At 42.0% G+C, this 9853-nt stretch overlaps 1 pseudogene; it reads left to right on the plus strand.

Moving 5' to 3' along the window:
* The window catches only part of LOC102772798, a 14620-nt pseudogene that overhangs the window by 3657 nt on the left and 1110 nt on the right, over positions 1 to 9853 (plus strand).

Genomic DNA, 9853 nt, shown 5'->3' on the forward strand with positions numbered 1-9853 from the left:
CACCACCACCAAAAATGGGTGCATAGGATGGTGAAGGCCTGGGGCAGGGGGGAGGAGGGGGGGGCGCGCTAGAAGGTCAATGGGGGAAAAAGGGACATATGTAATACTTTCAACAATAAAGATTTTTCTAAATGGGGTGCAAAGAAGCCTAAGAGTCAAATTAGATGACAGGTGAGCTGCACTGCTACACCATTTACTACAGAAAATAGTTACTCAACATTTATCTTTCCAATGTAAATATCACCAATTTACTTTCCCCCCAAGATTTATTGAGGTATAATTTACATATGATAAAGCTCTCCCTTTTTTAGTGTAAAGTTGGATAAATTTTGGCAATTGTATATACTTGCACAACTACTAGCACAGACTGGCACAATAGTTTTTTGCCATTTCTAAGATTTCATATAAATTAAACTATACATTGTGTTTTCTAAAGTGGCTATACAATTTTGCATTCCCACCAGCAATGTATTAGAGTTCCAGCTTCCTTCTCTCTCTCTCTCTCTCTCTCTCTCTCTCCCTCTTTCTTCCTCCCTCTCTCTTTCAGTGGCCCTCTTCTCCTGTTCTTTTTCCTAACTTTTAAATTAATTTCTAGAGAGAGGAAGGGAGAGGGAGTGAGAGAGAAACATTGATTCGAGAGTATAACATTGATCAGTTGCCTCCTGCATGCCCACTACCAGGGGTCAAGCCCACAACCTGGGCATGTGCCCTGACCAGGAATCAAAATCTCAAGTTTTTGGTGCATGGGGTGATGCCCAAGCAACTGAGCCACACTGGCCGGGGCCGGTTCCTTTATATCTTATCCAACATGTGGCATTGTCAGTCTTTTTAATAATAACAATTCTAGAGGTTGGTATCATTGTGATTAGCGTATGTGTGCCATGAGCTGATAGAGGTGGAAAATCGCTGATTTAGCCACCCCCTCAACCCCCACCCTGCCATGAACAAAGCCTGTGGATCACTGATCAAGTCCAAGACACTGCGAATTAATGGACTCAATGCTTCATCATATGGCTGTGCGTTCTCTCTTCTACAAGTCTCAGGTGTTTTAACTTCTTCAAGGAAGAAGTGGGGGGAAACTAGCACTTGGCTGAAATTCTGCGAGAATTTCTGAATTTATAAAGCATTTGACATCAAGTTAAACGATAGAAAAACTCTAACTGATACAAGCCTCTCCTCTGAGAATGGTCATGTTCAGTTAACTTTGTCATCTGATAACTACAAACGTTGGCTTTAAACTCTTCACATGAATACTTTGGTCCATTGCTAAATAGGAGGAAAAAATTGCAATTTGGCAGACATACAGATTCAATCTGTCACTTTCAGGGAACATAAACCCGCCCAAAGAACATTAAGTAGCAGTTTTGCGGCCTAGATGGCAGGCAGAGATCAAAGAAACATGCTCTCTGCTGTTAGGGAAATTAGTCTTACATAAAATTAACATGGATATACTTATCCTTTATTTTGAACACAGCTTTGTTTGTACTGAAAAAATAAGCAGAAATCAGCCAAGCAGTGGGTGTCATTGCTCCATTTCATTGCAGGGAAAAGCTTTACTGGGATATCAAGAGTTCAATAGATTAACTCATTCTCCATTCAGCGGTCGGTTTGTTACAGTTTCTTTAAGTCGTCACTCGAGTGCTTCCATTTGTATTGCCTTCATTTATTTTTATATTTTACCTTCTCAATTAGGCTTATTTTCCTTGAAGATGGTTTTATGTGTGTATTCTGTACATGAGTTTGTGTACACACATGCACACATGCACGTCAATTCTCATTATTCACAGAAGTTGTATTCTAAAAAGTCACTGTGAGCAGTGAATTAGCAGATACCATAATTGCTCCTCAGGTTCTCCTGAGTCTCTGGTCACAACGACCTGGGTCAAAACGAGGATAAAGAAAACCATTTCAGCCCTGCCCAGGTGGATCCACTGGCTGGAGTGAACCCAAAAGGTTTAGGGTTCCATCCCTGGTCGGGGCACATATGGGAGGCAATGATTGATATTTCTCTTTCACATTGATGTTTCTCTCTCTCTCTCTCTCCCCTTCCCTCCCTTTCTAAAATCAATGAACATATCCTTAAGTGAGGATTAAAAAGAAGAAAGAGAAACCAATTTTACCATAGGCTAATTAACATAAACAAGTATTAAGTTGCTACAGCATCTCATCAACGGTAGAACGGAAGGAGGTTGCATTAAAATTTTGCATGCATGTGTATACATAGGGCGAGAGGAGGGACGATAAAGGTGAGAAGAAAATCTGGAGCTCGAAAGACTTACCCACTGAAGGGCCAGCAGAGATGAGGCCACCAGGCTCAGCAAGGACGATTGCTGCCTTGGTTTTCCAGCCTGCGTGAGACGGTGTGCAGAGGGTGTCCTCCCACGGGAGCGCCCAGGAGACCATAGGCAATGCTCACTGCCTCACGTGTGTCGGATTCCCGTTCTGATCCCAGCCAACAGGAAAAGTTCCCAATCCCTCCCTGTTCTCCAGTGCTCAACTCTGAGTAAAGTACCTGCTTGCTTTTAAGATTCGAACATTGGAGTCTGTAAAAAGGTCTGGGCCCGACACCCCTCATTTTACCCCAAGAGAAGGGGAGCCCGGGCAGGTCCCATGGCTATGCTGGCACCTAGGCCAGCAGCTTTCCAAGTAAGAGCACTTCCAATGCCATCCCAGAGATGTGAGCTGGATTTTTCCATACATGTCCTCATTTAATCCAAATATTCCCTTTATCTACTTAGTAAAATAAAATGCATGCAAAGTATCTCAAAAGCACAAAAGTGTATCTCTTCATTAACCCCCCTGCCACTACACCAGAAGTAGCTTCCTGAATTGCTTCCCATTCATATCTCCATTGCGCAGATGAGGAAACTGAGTCCCAGAAAGTCTGTGCAGTATGAAAGCTGATAAGTGGCAGAGCTGCAGTGGCCCCATGGCTGCTGTAAGCCCACTACAAGGTACATGCTCAATTAGGAAAGTATCCTGAATGTGGGGTGATCATCAAAGCTGGTGACTTGTAGAAGACATCAATATTGGCTATTTTGAAACATATTACACATAATTTTGTTGTGTGTGTTTTTTTAGGTACTAAAACATAGAAAGTGCCACCATCGGACAGCATTTAGCTAAATTTAAATAGCACTGAGATGGCCTGGCCGGTGTGGCTCAGTGGTTGAGCATCAACCTATGAACCAGGAGGTCACAATTCCATTCCCAGTCAGGGCATGTGCCCAGGTTGCGGGCTTAATTCCCAGTGTGGGGCATGCGGGAGCCATCTGATCAACGATTCTCATGCATCATTGATGTTTCTATCTCTCTCCCTTTCCCTTCCTCTCTGAAATCAATAAAAATACATATTTAAAAATAAAAATAAATAGCAATGAGATGCAGACACTTAGGGTTGTGTTACTACTTGGATTTTATTGTGTTTTTGTTTTGTTTTGTTATACCCAACACCATCCCAAGGTTTTACTGCTTCCAGGGTGCAGAAGGAGAACTTTTTAATCATTAAAGAAATTGTTCTGTCATTTTAGGAGCTCATCAGCACTGACTAATATTCTGAAGGGGTTGGCTTGCTCCCACTCCTTATCGGACCCTCTTTTTTACTGTATAACCTCTGCTGATTCACAAAGAGCAAGGAATGTATAAAGAAAACTTGCTTGCAGGGCTTTTACTTTGAAGGGAAAATGCTCAAATCAATTCAACTCTGTTTGCGAAGAAAAACTTCAAAGCCTTTAAGAAAGTACCTCCCTTTAATTCACTTTGTCAGACTTGTTCCTCTATTTAAAGGTAAAAAAGATGAAAGAAAGTTAATCCTCCATAAATTCTCCCTCCTGTTGTGCAGAGGTTCAATACAATGCCTTTTTGCTTAGTAATTCTAACAGAAAAAGATAGGCAAGAGCCAATAATTAGCAGAGCTGCAAGCTGCTATTGTTTTAATGGGTCTCCAGACATACCTTAACCTCAGGATCCCTATCAAGTCCAAATATATGGTCCTCTCCATCCCATGGTGTCTCATTCTTGGGTTTTTCTGACTTTTCATGAAAGCACCCCAGAAGGCGCCATGGAAATTTTAAAAAATTAATCCAATCTTTCATCTCTGGGAAATTATTTCAAAGCAAAGACTAAATGTTCCTTCTTATTTTTCTTAAAATTGCTACCACTTAGGTAAACCACACCTCATTAATACTTAGGATTGTAAAATTCACCTGTAAAAACAAAAAGAATCCCTCTGTATCTTAATTATTTCTAGTTTAGGATAAACTTCCAAAATCCTAAATATGCTGGTCTTTGCTTATTTTATACTAGAGGCCCAGTGCACGAATTTGTGCCTGGGTGGGGTCCAGCCAGCCTGCCCCACTCAGGGCCATTGGGCCAGGCTGGCTGGGGCAAGGGGCCCTAAGTGGTTGACTGGCCAACCTGCCTTCTGATTGAACTCTGGGTCGAGGGGAAAATTTGCATTTTAGCCTTTTATTATATAGGATTACTAGATGAAAAATCCTCAGCTTGATTAAAGAACTCTTGAATATTACAGAAGGATGCTCTTCTGGGTCTCCCAAACCTTAAGGCCTAGCTAGTCTATAGCACTGTGGGCCTGAATATTATTTTCTCAAAGCTCCATTCTTTGGCACAAAGACACGTAACTATTTACCCATTTTCCCAGTAATTGGCCGAATGCAGAATCAAGTTTTAAGAGTTAACATTCCCATTGTTTAATGAAATAACAATAAAACAAAAAATTCCTTCCAAAGGCATGCAAATGATTTTCTGAAATAATTGAGAAGGAGGGAATGGGGAAGAATTGTTTAATGGGCACAGACTTTCTGATTTGAATGATGAAAAATAATTCTAGAAATAGACAGTGGTGAAGTTGTACAACATTATGTATGTATTTGATGCCCCTGGCATGTACACTTAAGATTATTAAAATAGTAAATTGTATATCATGCATATTTTACCACAATAAAAAAGTATAAATAAATAAATAAAAAAGCATTTTATATTAAAACTAGAGGCCCAGTGCACAAATTTGTGCACACGTGGGATCCAGCGGGCTGGCTGGGGGGAGGGGACACAGGAAGTTGGCCAGCCGGCCCCACCCCCTGGTCAAACTCCAGTTGAACTTCTGGTTGAGGGGACAATTTGCATATTACCCTTTTATTATATAGGACTAGAGACCTGGTGCACAAAAATTTGTGCACTCGGGGGGGGGGGGAGGAAGGGGGGTCCCTCAGCCCGGCCTGTGCCCTCTCGCAGTCTGGGACCCCTTGGGAGATAACGCCCTGCTGGCTTAGGCCTGCTCCCGGGTGGCACAGGGCAGGCCCAATCCCTAGGTGCAGCCCCTGGTCAGGCTCAGAGCAGGGCAGAGTGGGAGGTTGTGATGTCACCCTCAGTCACGCTCAGGGTAGGGCCGATTGGGGGGGTTGGGCACCACCCCCTGTCACACTCAAGGCAGGGTCGATTAAATTCTGTTTAAAGTTAGTAGATAAGTTACCCTTAGTCCTGGCTATGCCTCCCTTAGTATCTTCTGCCCCCGACTTAACATTAAATCTTAGAATTCCTCCACTTCTTTCTACGTCTGTCTTTCAATTACTAGTGGTTCACTCAACACTTACTGACTGTAAGTGTGCCAGATACTTCCTCAGTGTCAGGACCACAGGAGGTACTGGCAATAAAGCTTTCTACAACTCAGACAAAATCTTTTTGATACTATTGTAATCACCTGGTTTTTATTAACAGGAAGGGAATACAGGGAAGACTAGATAATATAGGCATGCCATTTATACAGTTTTGCTAGAAAGCTGTAGTTTAATAGTCTCCAAGTCTGTTCCCGCTGATCAATGTGGGAAGGGACTAGACAAAGGCAGTTTGGACGCATGCCCAGTATTTTCTGAGTGACATGGGAAGGTGCTTACTTGTCAATCACTTCTGGGAACAAGTCAGTGGCCAGAATAGGCGTGGCCACTGCAAGGGAGAGAAACCTGAATATTTAAACTCCTAGAAAAAGGGGGTTCACTTGCTTGGCTTTCTTGCTCTTGGCTCTTGGTCCTCTTGGGACTCTTATGGCAGGGGGTACATTCCCCTACATTCACTCACATGGCCCACAGCCCTTTGGGCTCCACATAATGGACTAATAGAGTTTAATTAGCCTGATGCTGAACTGGACCTGGCTGCAACATGGAGCAGTAGCTCTGAACACTGGCTCTGCTTCTGGCTCTGCTGACCCCCCAGTTGTACCTCTTTCAGGGCTGGTTTAAGGGACATGGAACTTTGGAACCCGAGAAATGTAACTCCACGCAAAGAAAGTCTTTTTACCGTATCTCATTCTCCCATAGGGGCCTCTGCAAATGTTTATTTCAGCAGTACCCCGAGAACCCCACTCCATAAGCGGCAAGGAAATCTGGCTCACTGACTTCTCTGGCAACACTTTCTCTCGTGGAGTTTATAAACTTTGGGGAGAACACAAAGAAGAAAATCAGCAGCTATCACATGACAAGTGCTGGGATATGGGATGGTCTGGGAATGTGTTGGTCAGGCCCCTAAACCAGATCCGGGGGCATCTGGGATGACTTCCTGGTAGAAGTCATGTCATCAGAATGAGTTGAAATTAAGTAGGAGAAAAACATAAGGGGAAAAGAACGTTCCAGGCCGAGATAATAGCATTTATAAGGACTCAGATAAAAGAGAGCAAAGTGTATGTAAGAAGCTGCAATTCTCTCAGAAGAGCAGGAACATAGAGATACCAGCAAAAGATAGAAAAATATATATCTGTGACCTCAAACTCAAAACCAAGTACCTAGTTGGCTCACCTACTGCTGTCTCCACAGGAAAAAGCTATAAGGACCCCAATTTCACATGCCTCATGCTAAGCTCACCATCTATATCCCTCTTTCCAACCCTGGTTCTTCTGTTTGAGTTTTCAATCACAGTGAATAATGCAATGAAAGTACTTTCCTATCTACTTCCTAAGTATTTCTTGAACCAACCTTGCTTCTCTCTATCTCTACTTTCCGAACTCTATAGAGGCATCATCCCTGGTGTCATTGTCACACTCTGGGCCCAACCAAGCCCCTTCCCATACTTCAGTTCTAACTCTGGTCATCTTCCCCAAACCCAAATCTGACGGTCATTCTCCTGCTCAGACCTTTCACAGCTTCTCAATGCGCTTAGGGTACAATCTGAGCCCCCGATCATATATTGTGGTGCTTATCTCACGTTTGACCTGGATTGGGTAGTGTGGTTACCCTCCTCCCTAACTCACTGGTCACAAGCATACTGTCCTCTGTTTGATTTCCTGAGCCCCAAATGCTTTTTTCCTCACAAAGCCTTAGTGCCAGTGTGACCCCCCTCTGCCTGCAACACCCTCTTGCTATCCTGGTCTGGTTAATTCTGACTTCTCTTTGAAGTCTCAGCTTCAATACTTCCCCTTCCAAAAAGCTATGTATGGTTTTATCATACACCTGTTCTTCTACATCACTGTGTGGTGCATTTTACAGTTTCCTGTTTCTTTCTCACTAATCTGTCAGCTTCATCATGGCAAGAACTCTACCAATCTTGCTAATGCTGACAAGCCAGCCCAGAAGCACTGTGCTTGGCCTAGAATGCAGCCCTTAATACTGCATTGCACTGGCAATACATTGCTGACCTGCAAACATGCTCGAGATGCACTGGGCAGTGAGAAAAGCATGTTTCCACGTAGGATTTATGGCATTATCCCGTTTTGTAGAGGAAAATGTTCTCTGAAAAGAAATCTCAAAGAACAAATACCAACATGATGACTGAAACAGTCAGCCTATGTACTGAGGGGGTGCAGTCATCCGTCTTTTTGCTTTTATTTTTGTTTATCGGTGCTCTCTGAAATTATGAGAGGCAGGAGCATTTTTTTCTTTAATAATAATAATGAAAAACAAAGAAGACTTTTATAGAAAAGTAATTTAGTCTTGAACTGCAAATATCTGTTATTTCAGAATGCGTAAGCTTTGCCAAGAACAGACTTCTGAGTTAATTTGTTAAATCTATGAAAATAAGAGAATTTACTCAACTCCTGACTCTTGAGTTCAAGGATTGGAATTCTCAAAGTTCATTGTTACATTCTGCTTGTATTAAAAAGGAAAATATTGCAGCTTCCCTAGAAACAGGCTTTGTTTTTCAATGTTGGTGTTATCTGTACTCAATTTTTCCTCTTTTCATTAAATCTGTATATTTTGGAAGAATTCTTTAAGTACTATCAGAAAGCACTTCACCTTCACGTTATTTTTCTTATACTGATTGACTAGGCCTCACAATATTCCCAAGGAAGAAAAGACCAAGCATACCACAGCCCTTCTCACTATGTGGATCTGTTGTTCAGGCCATTGGGATGTTAATCAGGATGAGACAATCATATATTTAGTCTGCATTTGTGCTTGTTCAATGCCAACATCTTCATTTCAAGAACAGCATGATTTATCAGTTGTGTGTGAAAACCACTTCACAGCATATAGATGATCTTTGCTCTTTTTCCAGATCCTCTCAGAAACCTCAGCTTCCTGGTTTCTCACCTCCCCTCACTCTCTGATGGAAAACAGCAGGTTTTTAGGCAGTAACTACTTTGGGGGGAGGGGAGGGAGTAGGACATGGGTCCTGTGGCTACTTACTGTAAATGACTGAGAAAGTTAACCACATACCCACTAGCACCATTAACACATTAACCCTCTGGCCAGTTTCTCTTGGCACCTAGAGGAGAATGGTATTTGCAAAACTGTAACAGAAACCCAGCTAAGTTTAGAAAAGGGGGAATAGAAAGGAGTGTAGGCAATCACCTAAGGGAAAGGGTCTAAGAAAGATGACTTAGCCTCTTAAGAATGGTAAAATGAAAGACTTGGAAAGGAAATAGTAAAGGCAGGTGGAGAACATTCCCCTTGTAATTTCTCCAAGCTTCTTACAGAAGTTGCTTTCAATAATGTAGTTCGGAATAGTCTGTGGGCCCTATTGTAATATTCAGAAGAGGGGAGTCGAGAACAGTTCCAAACCTGAATTTGAGGATGAAATACTCTTCCTAGAAAAAAAAGAAAGAGAAATCTAAACATTCTTAACAAGATGAATCCATGGTGGATATTTCAAAAAGGGTACAGTCCTTAGAAGATCAACCAAAATCACTCATTTCACAAGTAACTGAAGCCAAAATGACCTTCAAAATGTTTCACGTGAATAAAGAATGACTTAAGATAGCTAGAAAGATGTTTTAAGTGAAAATTCCAACTTTAGGAAAACCAGAAACAGCTTTTACAAGAAGCTGAAGGATGGAACAAACAAGTGAGTGAATTTAATAAACAGAAAAGAACATTTGAAGGCTCCAAAATATATGTAAAACAAGTTCTATGTGATAAAAATCAGATCAAATCCCTGACTGAATACTTGCTAAAGACGCAAGATTGGACTGCTGTGCTTGGAGAAGACTTCACAGATGAAAACTGGAATTGGAACTGAAGAATGATTCAGAAAATAGTGCACTCTTAGGTTATCAACCAAATAAATAAATAAATAAATAACTTTGAAGAAGTTGAATCATGCTGCTAGGGTTTTTAAGGCTTTTTTAAAAGCCCTAGAAGGAGAAAGAAGTCAAATATACACTAAGTAGCTGAAGTAGATAAAACAAAGAAAAAGCTTACAGAGTGTATTAAAAATCTCCAGACTTGCCCGCCAGCGTGGCTCAGTGGTTGAGCATTGGCCTATGAACCAGGAGGTCACGGTTCAATTCCTGGTCAGGGCACATGCCCGGGTTGCGGGTTCAATCCCCAGTGTGGGGCATGCAGGAGGCAGCCGATCAATGATTCTTTCTCATCATTGATGTTTCTCTCTCTCTCTCTCTCTCTCT

The sequence above is a fragment of the Myotis davidii genome, unplaced genomic scaffold, assembly GCF_000327345.1.
Source record: "Myotis davidii unplaced genomic scaffold, ASM32734v1 scaffold1, whole genome shotgun sequence".
NCBI lineage: Eukaryota > Metazoa > Chordata > Mammalia > Chiroptera > Vespertilionidae > Myotis > Myotis davidii.